This window comes from Helianthus annuus, chromosome 9 (genome assembly GCF_002127325.2).
Source record: "Helianthus annuus cultivar XRQ/B chromosome 9, HanXRQr2.0-SUNRISE, whole genome shotgun sequence".
In the NCBI taxonomy this organism is placed as follows: domain Eukaryota; kingdom Viridiplantae; phylum Streptophyta; class Magnoliopsida; order Asterales; family Asteraceae; genus Helianthus; species Helianthus annuus.
Window position 1 is genome coordinate 169062224 of NC_035441.2, and position 14126 is coordinate 169076349.

At 37.2% G+C, this 14126-nt stretch overlaps 1 long non-coding RNA gene across 4 annotated transcripts; it reads left to right on the forward strand.

Moving 5' to 3' along the window:
- The first annotated feature begins 1722 nt into the window (after positions 1-1722).
- Positions 1723-4426, forward strand: LOC110874928. 4 transcript variants are annotated; one of them, XR_004867783.1, is made up of 6 exons: positions 1723-2211; positions 2525-2706; positions 3110-3322; positions 3558-3632; positions 3716-3776; positions 3861-4426. It is a non-coding gene; the product is annotated as an uncharacterized LOC110874928 (long non-coding RNA). The 4 variants fall into 4 exon arrangements; XR_002556353.2 differs by having other exon boundaries at positions 3123-3322; positions 3861-4423; XR_002556354.2 differs by having other exon boundaries at positions 3259-3322; positions 3861-4412.
- The last annotated feature ends 9700 nt before the right edge of the window (positions 4427-14126 follow it).

Genomic DNA, 14126 nt, shown 5'->3' on the forward strand with positions numbered 1-14126 from the left:
ATCCAGGAAAAGAACCAACAGTTAATGTTTTAACTTCATACGGACCGCAATTTCGTCTTTTTCCAAATTCTGAAACAAAATATTTGCTAAAACTTATATAATCAAGTATAAGAAAACTAATTAAGAAAATTATTTGAGTAACAAAAAGAACAAAGGGTTTGTAATTAATACCATCACTTAGTTGCTTAAGTATTCAAATCTGCACATATAGGAAGGGCTTGCTGCTCATGTTCAAACTGCACTACACTGTTTGCATTCAATGTGTTCTGAAATTGAAACCGGAAGCCAAAACATCCAATTTGACAACAATTAATTACAAAGAATATAACAGATAACGCGTTTTGTCTTACCTTGAGTTATATTAATGATAATAAGAAACACATTGAATATGATTAAATAACTATATAATTACAATGACAATACCCAATTGACCCGTTCAACCCATTTTCATTTTATCAAACTACTAAAATCCGTTCGTTTGACGGATTAGAAGGATATCAGAAGTAAAAGTGAAGGATTGTTAAAAGAAACAAAGACATGAGAAAGTGTATAATGTGTACCTTATGTAACCTTTGCTTCTCAACTCGTAAGCTCTTCCATTTGACCCTATTGAGCATTGAGAGTTAAAAGCTAGAAACAAAAAACAAAATGAAACCATGTAAAGATTGGAATGTTGAGAGAAAACCTGAGAAATATATTTGTCCACATCAATTCTCTTAAGAAATAAAATTGCATGCCTTGTGAGATTAGCTACTTGATCACTAACCACAACCGCATCACCAAGTTCTACAAGGAGCCTAACCTTAATGAAGGGATCTTTGGCTGGGACAATGCCAAAGCGACACATGAATCATGGTTAGATTAGATTGCAATGCTTACAAGTTAAACAATATGAGGGCATCCAATAATCAAGTTAGACATAAATTTAAAAGATATTGAGAATGCATAGGAATCTAATCTTCAGTTCTCCCAAATTAAAGACAACAAAATGGTGAGATTGCAAATTCAATTTCAGATTAGTTACCGAGATTCAACAAAATACGAACCATAATCCCCATTTTCGATCGAGAAAGCTGCGAGATAAAGAGTTGAGACATGACTGGCGAATGTCTGGGTGATGGATTCGAGTGGGTACTGATAGGAGGGATATATCTTCACCGTCGTTAGAGAACTAAGTCACGCTCGTGACACATTTGGAAGTAACATGTGGTGATTGAAACCAAGCCCTAAATCCAAACACTCAGGTCGGTGTGTTTCTTTTAAGGTTAAAAGGGGACGGGAAGGCAGTTGGAGGGAAGCAGGTAACCACTAAACCGCATCACGTATCACTATTTTTGCGCTAACTGCTGCTTTATTTCGCTAACCGCATATGGATAGGAGAGAGATTGTGGAACCGCCGTTAACTGCCAAATTTTCAGTTTTTTTATGAGTTTATACTGCTGTGATTTAATCTTACCACCACTACCCATTTTTTTAGGTGCTGAACTGCCAAAAATATGGACAGAAAAACTGCTCAGAACATGGGATGGTGCTGCTCGAGTTCAAGGAACATGGACAGAAAAATATGCTTGCTGCAAGTAACCACTCAAGAACTGCCAAGACAGCGGTTAAAATTAAGAGTTTACACGGCCCAGATTTAATCTCAGCATAATCGAACGGATGATATTCATTTCAAAGGTAACTTCCACTTAGTGGGTTCCATATATATATATATATAATTATACGCGATTGTTTTAAGCTTCTTGTTTAAACCTAGGAATTGGATTTTTAATTATGAAAAGTGTCTACTGAACTTTAATTAAATTGTGATGTAATATATTAATTTTAAAAGTAAGTCCAACACAAAGGTTATCAAAAATTTGATACGACATATGATCATTAACAATTTTGGTGTAATAATCTTCTAATTTAACAACTGTATCGATAGTAGACACGTGTATACAACAAACTAAACAAATTGGTATAAATTTTAACCCTAGATGCGATATTCAGCAAGGATGGTCTTCAATTTCGTAACCCTAGGCGGCGGCGGCTACTGGGTTATCGAAACCCTAGTCGCAATCTGCAGAAGATGTCTTCAAATCGGAGCCCTAATCGGAGTTAGAGACTGAAGGCGGTGGCGGCTGTGCTAGCGGCGGCTGGTTCAGAAACCCTAGACGCTATGCCTGCGACTGTGATTGAAACCCGAGACCACGGCTTGTTCTTCAACAGGTAAGTGTTCTTCTTCTTCACCTCTTACCTAACTCGTGTGAATCAATCAAGAGCCTGAGCTCTGATACCAGTTGTTAGGACCAGAACACGATTCACACGAACACTAGAACAATCTGCAGCAAGCACACACACTCACACACTCTAAATCACAAGAACAAGAACACAAGATTTATAGTGGTTCGGTCGAATCTGACCTACATCCACTCCCACAAATAGTTCTCTTCTTTATTAGGTGCTCACAAAGTTTACAAATATAAATAAGAAGTATATATAGGGGTTACAATTAGGGTTGTTGACTTTACTACATAAACAGAGAATACTCCTGCTAGCTGCAAAAGGAGTGTAGCACAGAACACCCTTGCTAGATGCAGGAGTGTAACAAGGAACACCCCTACTAGTCAAATCCTCCACAACCCAACAGGAAGAGATGAGGGTGTTAACTCTTAGAAGCCCTAAAAGTTGTTGGGTCGCATTTGACTTCTCATGCGGTTTATGGTAAGATTCTATGGGTTCCTTGATTGAGTTGTTGTAAATTTGAACGATTTAAATAATCTCGGGTATTTATTTGTGTGAAGTTACTTGGATTATTGAATTAGTTGTATAACAATGTGTATTTTGAGTGCAAAACTGAGTCTAAAGGGTTTTAAGAAATGGAACCTTACAGGTTAGAACTTTGATTGTTTTTTGGTTTATCAACATTTATTTGTCTAAATTGTGTGTATTATGTTCTTACATACACCTGGTTGAGTTCCACATAAAAATCCCTATTGAAACAAAATTTTCTTTTTCAGAACTTTTAGATTTTAAGAACACCAGGGGTTTTGTATTTTGTATTCCTACTCTTTTTTTCAATTCAAAGTTGAAAAGATTGTCTCATATATGATGTTTATATGAGTAGGATTGTGTGTCAGGTTGAAACCGGACCGAACATGGAACTTCTAGACAATAAAACCTAATCAGATGGGAAGTGCACGGTTGCCATTGTTGTAGCATGGACATTTTTGCTTTTTTTTATAAAATTATGATTTTCTTTTATTGTGTATGCAGGATGGAGTGACGGAGAGGTTAATACCTGGTTGCAACATTTTGTCTTTTATTGTGTATGAAGAATGTAAGTTTTCAAGTTTTAACATTGATAAAAATATAAAATAAAAGCTATATATTTATGTCATTTTATTGGTCATGTGTTCTTAATTGGGGACTAAAGTTATCTTTCTTTGACCCGACCCGTTTCAACCTAACTCCATTTGTCCTTTCACCCAACCCGCCCATCTTGCCACATGTAATTACTAATTAGAATTTAATGTCATTATTTTCCCGAGTCAAGTTTAAATCTATTTTTTCAGATTTTTTTCAACTGGAATGGAGCAAAGGTTCGTTAATTTGATAGTGCATCATTAGTCAGGGATGCAGAAAATAAGGTAGGTAGCATTATTTGACTTCTCCTGTAAACATTTTTTTTTTAAATTTTGTATGTTTTTATTTATTTACATGTTAATAACAGGCTAATAACCTTCAATTAAGAAGCCACCAAATATTATTGGCAGCAATGGAAGTCCTATCAGGTGTTCTTCCATGAGTTAATCATTTTTTTAATATATTTTTTTTTTGTAAAAATTTGGTATAAAAATAAAAATTTTCGGTTGCAGGCACTTCTTTCGACTAGCAGTCTGGCATCTATTTTAGACTGTGATGAGTTCATTTCTTTATTCCCAGGAAGCACTAGAGTCAAACGTTTCGACGATGCTGGAATGCTTATGGACGCGTAAGATCAATATATGTTTAAGTTTCCAACCTCCACTTCCGAAGACACACCATCACTCATCACCTACCACCACTCTCCTCATCTACCCTTCCACCTTAGAATCACCAACATCACCTCCACGAACCTCCACCACAGCCGGACACAGGACACCGATCACCGGGTTTCACTTAACACTTTGATCTTTTCTCGGTTTGCTAAAACTGAGCTGGTGTACATTTGCTAAGGGACATGTATGAGGGTGTTGTTACCTTTCAGGTACTTCAATAATGGGTTTTAATGGGTTTTAATAATCAAGTTACAACTATTTGTAATTTGGCGAAGGTGTATCAAGTTACAACTATTTGTAGTGGGGAAATTCCCGTGTAAGTACCTCGGCCTTTTAGTGGGGGCAAACATGAGTCAAGTGAAACATTGAAAAAGTGTAGTGGGTTGTTTTAAAGCTAGGCTTTCTAAATGGAAGTCGAAGACATTGTCGGTTGAGGGTAGGTTAACATTGCTAAAATCCATTTTAGATAGGCTTCCCTTGTACTACTTTTTGCTATATAGAGCTCCGATGTGCATTTTGGATTCTCTAGAGGCCGTTAGAAGGTGCCTTTTGGGGAGCGGACGAGGAAAAATAAAAAAACGGCTTGGGTTTGTTGGGAAAGAGTTATTAGGCCAGTGGAAAAAAGGTGGGCATGGGTTAGGAGCCTTACATGATATGAATATAACTCTTTTAATAAAGTGGTGGTGGCGATTCAAACAAGAAGAGGGTAGTTTGTGGTGGAAGTCAATTTCGGCTATTTATCACAACGCCTACTCTTGGTCTTATCTTCTGGTTCGGATAGATATAGCGGGTGTTTGGAATGGTATTTACAAGCTAGAAAAAGATGTTAAAGTGCTGAATGTGAAACTGGATTATTTAATCAAAGGCAGGGTGAACTATAGGAGTTTAGTTCAGTTTTGGGTAGATAATTGGGCTGCGAATTGTCCTGTAAACAATAACTCCATACATGTTATATAAATCTTAAAGGGATGTGGTACCGTTAACTTAGTTGATACTTTAAAAAGAGAGGTACAAGTTTGATAAAACGAGCTATATCTACTTATCAAGATTTGACTCCTAATGTTTAGTGTAATTGCAATTTACAGTGAAAATGTAAAAATCATCAAGAGGGAACTCTCAAACTAAAGAGGGAAATTTTTGAAAGACCTTTACACAGTATAATTTTCTCGGCCTGCAGTTCGAGTATATTTGTACTATTTTTGCTCATCAATCAAACGACATCCAGAAGATGTTAAATAGAAAAAAGCTCATTCGTTATGTACACGAACAATCATCTTATCGCTAGATATAGAAAAGTATTCTTACCAACCTCAATAAGAGGATGTAGAAGTACTTAGTCTAGAAGTATCATACTTAGCATTGATTTATCTTGCAAACAAGACGACATCTGATGTTGTGTTCTTACTAGATGTATTGGCAAGATTACAGTTCTAATCTAAAATATTGCACTCTTTTTTCCCTTCACTATAAGTTTTTCCCATTGGGTTTTCTTGGTAAGGTTTTTAACGAGACAACATAATTGATATAGTGGTATCAATTTATCTTATAGGTCCCGAAATACTGATTTATCATCTTCCTGAAGCGTGTTGCTAATTGTGTATAATGTGCAATGCACTCTTCTTCCCTTAGTTATGGTTTGTCCACTGGGTTTTACTAACAACGTTTTTAACGAGGCATAATTATAACATGCATTCATGATAAGTTGATATTTCTACATGACTCAAGACATTGATTGTTGCTTAAGAAAAATCCCGAGTCCCATTTTGGAGGACATTTATCACACCCCCACAACGCCCAATCTCAGTCCAGATACAATAATACGGATGGTGAGAAACCCAAATTATATCGTATCACCACTCAAATCAAAGAAGATCGTACCAAATATCAAGTTAAGCAGCTGCCACAGAAGATTGGATTCCACACATCGTCGATTCATGTAAAATTGAAGGGGCGTAATATATTCATAATATACACACTGTACTCTTTTTCCTTAACTAAGTTTTGTCCCATTAGGTTTTCTTAGTAATGTTTAATGAGACAGCATAACTACTGATCCTATAGTATCAGTTAACATCGGTTCTATCGTGCAAACATCATCTAGTAGTATAATTTTTTGTAGTATATAATTCCAAATGTCTAAGTGGGAGTGTTATGAATCCAGATATTTAGTCCCGCAGGCTAAACCCGACCTAATATTAATGGTCTTTAGGGTTGCTACTGTATCAATCAATATATATAATATATGTATATGATAGATGAAATAGTTCCCCTTTTATCTCTTGTTTATAACACTATCCAAATTTTTACTAACTAGTGGTGTTATTTGTAAGCAAATGGTCATAGATTGTGGCTCATTTAATAAATTTTTTTTGAACTGCAAATTTGGATCACTGACGGACCACTGGAGTATCATCATGCCACCAGAGGAACCACCCGATCATATCCATCTCCACTAGGCATAATGCCACACCAATTCAGGAGGAAACCTAATAAACATGGGAAAACCCCCCTTGTGAGAATCGAACCCAGGACCTATTGGTCCCAAAGCCTTATCCCACCACCAATATGCCACTAGGCTATAAAGCCATTTAATAAGGGTGTAAACGAATGAGGTTGTCCGTAAACTACTCAAAACAATTTGCTAAAAAGTTAATCGAATCCCAACTTTAATTAATGCGCTCAAGTCTAATCTCAAACTTTTAGTGTGGCTCATTTAATATTAAATGGGTTTCCGCTTGAGTTTCACATGTGACATGCCAAGCTTTATTAGGCTTGTGAGTCTAGACAAGCAAACCTTAAGTATAGACGAGCCGGCCTCGACCTTCAAGGTTTCGTTTTTTTTCTAGTTCTTTTTACAACATTTAGAATATAATGTTGCCAATAATCTCTAGATCAAGTGATGGAAGGCTTGTATTTCTCTTGAGAGATGCAGGTTCAAGTCCCACTTGGTGCAAACTGAAGAACTGGTGGGCAATGATAGGAGACCCAGGGAAACCTGGGTTTGATCCTTGAGCCAAATGAGTTTTACCGGTAATTTCATCGTCGTGCCTACAGGCGGGTGGGTTATCGGGTTTCCCCAGAATTGGTGGTGGACTCAGGTTACTCTCGGAGTACTCCGTTTGGTTCAGTGGGTGCCCCGAGAGTGCTCGGGATTGATTCTGTTGGCCGTTCAAAAAAAAATATATATAATGTTTTATAAAATTATGGATTTATTGTTTCTACGTACTTATTTTTTATTAGTGTTTCGACATGATATTATTTCAAAGGGAGAATATAACGTACAAGTCGTCAAAACCGAGCCTTATAATCTTTAACATCTCCGCCGCAACGCATGAGTTCCGTCAACTAGTTTTAATATATTCTTGGCAAATTGGAAAATAATAATCCCACCTTTCTGGAATTGGCCAATAATAATCTCAAGTCACGAATTAGCCACCAATAATCCGAGCTCGTCCATTTTTTTGTAAAATACTCCACAGTTAAGTTTAGGCTAACTGAGTTAATAAAATGCTGACGTGGCTAATAAATGTCTGCCACATGGATTTTTTTTAAATGACTTGGATTATATTAAATCCTTTAATTGTTTAGTTGACTGATCAGAGTTAAAATCCAAAGCTTCGTGATTTAACACTAGAAATTAAAAGACAAATAAGGATCTCTTGCTCAATCGAACGTTTGAATGCTTTGTCGATCGGAGGTTGGTGGTACTCGGAGGAAAAAAACTGAAGTGATGGTAAGGGGTGGTGAGTAGTGTTTAATCAGAGGTGGACGGTTGACAGTGGTGGTTATAGTCGATGAATGTCGGTGACTGTGGGTAAGGATTGTTGAAGTAAGGCTGGTGGTCTATGGGGATGAAGAAGGAGGTGGAAGACGGTGGTTCTCGTCACTGATAATCGGAGGTTGGGGAAGAAAGAGGTAATCGGTGGTGACTGATGACTGGTGGTCGATCGACCGTCAACGATGGTGGTGATCGGTCGAGGTAATTGATGGTGAGTATACGCCGGCAATCTATAATGATGATGATGAACAGTGGGTGGTCGTCGATAGGTGTTTGACAATTGGTAACAGGAGATGGATGTTCAACAATGGTGAAATCGGAGGTAATTAAAGCTGCCAGCAGGTTGATTATGGTGGTAATCGGACAGAGGTGAGGGGATATGGAGGATTGTCGGCAACAACGGTGGTTGTGAAAGAGTTGGGTGACGGTGGGTTGTTCGATAATGGTGTAATCAGAGGTGATAGGTGAATTGTCGTAGTGAAGGTGATTGATGAATGCCGTGGATGATTGATGGCAGCAGAAAATTAAAGGATTTAATATAATCAAAGTCATTTAAAAAAAATCCATGTGGCAGACATTTATTAGCCACGTCAGCATTTTATTAACTCAGTTTGCCTAAACTTAACTGTGGAGTATTTTACAAAAAAAATGGATGAGGTCGGATTATTGATGGCTAATTCATGACTTGGGATTATTATTGGCCAATTCCAGAAAGATGGGCTTATTATTTTCCAATTTGCCTATATTCTTTAAATTGTTTTATACACATTTTCCATCTTATTGGGCGTTGTATTATAGAAGGAAAGGTTATAAGTTTTAAATGTTTTTATTTACCATAACATTTACTTTTTATGCCTATTAAATCATGGGTAGTGGTATACATGAATAATGCTCTCACTCACAGGTGTTGTGCGTTATGTGGCAGTCCAGTCAGCAATGGGGCATTATAGGGCGTTTTTTCTAAAATGAGTGCAGTATAAATATGAAAATTGTGGGACATTATGCTAAAAGGCGTGGAAAAAAGCATGCCAAAAGCATTTTTTTTAAATAAACGGCCCGGGCGGAAGATGGACGTTGTGGGGCGTTTTTTAGAGGAAAAACGCCCCAAAATCCCACTACGGGTGGTTTTAGCAACTTTTCGAAAACTTGAATTTTGTTTCTTTCTTAGACGGCCCCTAGTTGCTGTATGTGAACCGACACATATCTTATACAAATCTTCTCTTCTTTGTTTATTTATGGTATTTAAATTATTGTACTTTTAACATATCTTATGCAAATCTTCTCTTTTTTGTTTATTTATGATATTTAAATTATTGTACGTTTAACTATGTAATTAAAAATTTATAATATAATTTTAATTCAAGAGGCATGGCCGTATGGCACTTTTAAGTTGTTGTTTTTTTATATTGTTATCATTTAAGCTATTGAATTTTTTTAGTTATCTAATACAGCAGATGGTACCTACGTAATGCAGTGAGAAACATAACATTAAGGTTAAGCCGAGCCAAGTATAGCTCTAGTTTGACTTGATCTTCATATCGAGATGGCTCGAGTAGGCTTAAAATTAAAATCGAGCCGGAATCCTAAATTTGAGTTTGGCTCGAGTTGACCCGCTCGACCATATAACTTATTCTTGTTAAGAGGCTAAAATTGGCTAAAAATAAACTTTACTTAGCCATATAAGTCACAAAATTATTTAACTCTTGCAGGGCTTAACTTGCCTTTATAGAGTGGGTGTTCCCTCTACTTTTGTTTATTCTTTAACATAGCACAAAAGAACAATGGAATAGATGGATTCTTTAATAAAGGAAGATGCCATTTTATAGTCATTTATTTCATCAAATTTTTCTTTCTGACTCCATATGGGATGAATTAAAGTGCAAAAGTTCTAAGAGTTCCAAGTTTAAGTAAGAGAGAATGGTAATTTCACCCTCATTTTAAAATACTAAACACGCTTTAAGTGTTTTTAGATAGTGGTAAAATTACCTTTTTGTCCCAAATAATTGGATTTTAAGATAGTATAGATAATTTAATTTTGGCAAATTAGAAAATAATAATCCCATCTTTCTGAAATTGGCCGATAATAATCCCAAGTCAGTTATTAGCCAATAATAATCCGACCTCGTCCAATTTTTTTGTAAAATAGACCGCTGTTAAAATATGCTTAACGGAGTTAAGTTTTTTCCGAATTACAAACCGATGTTTTAGGGCTTTTGATCAGAACAAGGATATGAGTCGATTGATGTAAAACTTACCTCGAAATTGTGTTCGAAATGGCTTGAATTTTGTTAATTGGAAGTTAAACACCCGAATTGAAGCACCGTTTTCATGGGTTGGGGGCAGTATTTTGAGGTAAGTTTTACATCAATCGACTCGTATCCTCGTTCTGATCAAAAGCCCTAAAACATCGGTTTGTAATTCGGAAAAAACTTAACTCCGTTAAGCTATTTTAACGGCAGACTATTTTACAAAAAAATTGGACGAGATCGGATTATTATTGGCTAATAACTGACTTGGGATTATTATCGGCTAATTTCAGAAATATAAATATGGGATTATTATTTTCCAATTTGCTTTTAATTTTCAATCAAGAAACTTTTTAAATTAATGTTTTTCGGTACTTCTAATTAGCTAAGTTATAAGTTATGATATAGCTTTCAGTTAATCCAATATTTAAATATTTTTTAAAACAATTTTTAGACCTAAATCTCATCTAACTTTGTACTTGTAAGACGTTAAACACAAAACAATATTAAGGGTGCAAACATAACAACAATAGACCACTAGATCATGGGTGTAATATCAAACTATCTAAAAGAGGGATGGCAATGGGTTGAATATGCCTAATTATAATCTCATACTTAATTGTAAAACAATGTCCCATACCTTGCTAAAGCGCCTAGAAACCCGAGGGTCTTGCCTGTTGAATTTACTCATCAGAAATTAGTTCAAAATAAAATTTTCATTTAAACATAGCGAAAACTTTAACACAAAATATCTAAGTCAAATTACAAAACTAACAACCGTGTTTACCAAAACAAAACAAAACAAAACATAATATGTATATAGGTTTCCAGTCCACCTACTAGGGGTGCAAACAAGCTGAGTTGAGCCCGAGCTCGAGCTCGATTAACTTATGGGTGCTCGGGACCGAGCTCGGCTCGATTCGAGCTTTGTTTTCAAAGCTCGAGCTCAGCTCGTTGGTATTTTCTCAAGCTCGAGGTCGACTAGGGCTCGGCTCGTTTATTATCTATTAATTAATATATTAAATAAAAATAACATAAATAATAGACCTTTTAGGCTCTCGAGCTCGATAAGTGAAGCTCGTGCTCGGGCTCGTTTACTAAATAAGCTTATTTTTAGGTTTGAGCCTCGAGGTCGGCTTGTAAACAAGTTTAAATAAGCTCGGCTCGACTCGACTCGTTTACACTAAGGCTCGATAAGGCTCAACGAGCCTAACGAGCTTCACATGTGAGGCTCGAGCTCGGGCTCGATAAACAACCAACCTTTATTTTAGGCTCAAGCTCGGCTCGGGCTCGATTAAGCTCGGCTCGTTTCAAGCTTTTTCTCGAGCCGATCTCGAGTAGCTCGTGAGTCGCTCGGCTCGTTTGCACCCCTATTAGCTACACTATGTGAGTTCTAGTTTAATAAGGCAACTACAATCTTTAGCAAGCATTAAACACGTTAAGCATTAAGGCACATCAGTACACCACATAACTTTACTCTATGTAACAAACATAGTACCTAACATATGTTGTAACACTTTATTATGAATTATAACATGCACGATATAATACACGTAGTTGTAGAACGACTGGCAAGCCACAAAGGCACTGCCCCCTTTATCATTTGGTCACGATGTAAACTTACACGTAGTGTGACCACAACATTAACTCTAGACGTTGTTTGAGACTTTGATGTTAACTTTAGACGTGAACATCTCCTTTAGTCTTTAAACAATGCATCATATTTTGAACATTGTATATTTTACCACTTTATGACTTTATAATCATATTATTACGCTAGCAACTTTAATATACTATCTCATATTTAAAACAATATGTTTTACTTTGAAAACTTTAATGACTATGCATGCCATCCCAAAACAGTAACATAAAATGGGTGATGACCCTCTTTAAGTCCTCGAACAAGCGAGTCAAATCTGAACAAAGGCTCACACATTAAATGGTCAACTATACTATAACGGAAACTCTATCATCCATCAAGTACTATGAGTGATAGTACTCGCTCAGATATATTAGTTATTTGCAAAAACTATGAGTATGCGCAATAATTGCGCATACTCTGGATTACACACACTACACTTCTTTGAGAACAATGGGTAGTCGCACTGCGAGGACTCTCGTGCGCGTATAATAGGTCGCAAACTACCTAATACACAAACTTGTCACATACCAAACGAGAGAACTCAACCCAAAAGACTAGTCTGGTAGGTGAGAGAGCCCATTTGGTATATAAACCCCACATCGGTTGCTCATACAACCGATGTGTGACAAGTCTCATACCTTGAAATGGTATTAGTCCATAACAATCGACCTTTCTTAAGGGTCAACGTCCTAGTTGGTCACGGCCACGTTGGTAACGACTGGCTCTCTCCAGGCCACCACTCCGTGGGCCACCACTCCGAGTTCTGGCTCTGATACCAATGTTACATACCAAATGAGAGAATTCAACCCAAAAGACTAGTCTAGTGGGTGAGAGAGCCCATTTGGTTTATGAACCCCACATCAGTTGCCTATACAACCGATGTGGGACAAGTCCCATACCTTGCAATCGTATTACTCCATAACAATCGACCTTCCTTAAGGGCCAACGTCCTCGTTGGTCATGCCCATGTTGGTTGTAACGCCCCGTGTTTTGATGCTTTTATTTTAGCAAGTCTTACCGTACTTCCTATCCGATTATACTTGTACACTCGAGACAACCGATCATAATGGGAATAAGACTGTTTTAATCATAATTATGATAAACTATGTGCAAATTATTACTCTATGTGATGCTTCTTATATGTGAACGACATGCTTATTCTAGATTCTTGACTCTTTGTGATACTTTGATACTTAAATGAAAGAGAAACTAATTTAGCATGAACACGAAACATGGATTCATCCATGTTAATCATGTGTTTAGGTGTAATGATATTATAAATCATAATAATGGTTCCTCACAATAATACGCAACACAACACTTAACCCCGCTCGCAAACGAACCAAAGTTGGAAAAACTAACGAAGGCGGACTCGTCCGAATGGCCATCCGCCCGGATGACCATCCGGATACTGTCACTCGCCACCGCCTTAACACGTAACCCATCTTAACATAACCATTCGGATAGGCCTGTCGCTGTCACCTATAAATAGGGGACTTGAGCCTTCATTTTCACCTTTCACTCGGCTCATCCGCTCTCAAGTACCCGACAATGATTCAAGGCCATCTTGTAAGCTTTTTCACTCAAATCTTCTTCAATCTTCATCTCTAATCACTTCTACTCCATCTTCTTCATCAAAATCACATACACACCTTAGTATTTTCCCAAAAACACTGAGTTTAGACCTTCTGAATGTGGTTTTCACTCGTTTTGCTTAGGTAAACTGTTATGGAGCACCAATAAGTCAGGATTGGTCTAAGAGCTACAGGATTTTCACGCTTTTTCAACCTAATTATGAAAGGTTTTAACACTTTGCAATACGTTTGAACTTTTCTTTAGCTTTATACAACATTGATGGAATCTGGACTCAAACAGACTCTCGACTTGTTCCTTAGTCGAGAGTCGGCTTGAAAATTGATTTCCACCAAGGGGAAGGACCGATTAACGGGTCAAACATGAATTTTTCATCAGAAACAGTGCATTTGTCCGAAAGGGCTGAGCCCATCCGGCCAAATGAACTAGATCTGGTATATTCCGTTGTTTGACACGTCATCACGCCGTCTCCGTTAAAATTAAAACTTTTACTTAGAAAATTTTACAAAACTTCGAAGACAGATCATTCATTCGAATGGCCATCTGTCCGGATGACCATCCGTCCGGGTGACCTGAACGTATTAATAACCGCTGACTGTTAGAACATTTTTAATCAAAACTTCGAAACTTTTAACTGTTCACAAACAACCACGGACTAACTGAATGACCATCCGTCTGGATTGAACCCATCCGCTCGGATAGCCTGTTAAACACTTAACTTGTTTTTGCACCGTTAGACACTCTGTTCCCAACCAGGTCAGCACTTAGAGGACTTATGCTTTGTTCCCGCACGCAGGCTGATCCGGCGCTCCCTTCGATCCAACTAGACTGTGTTTAAGTTCTAA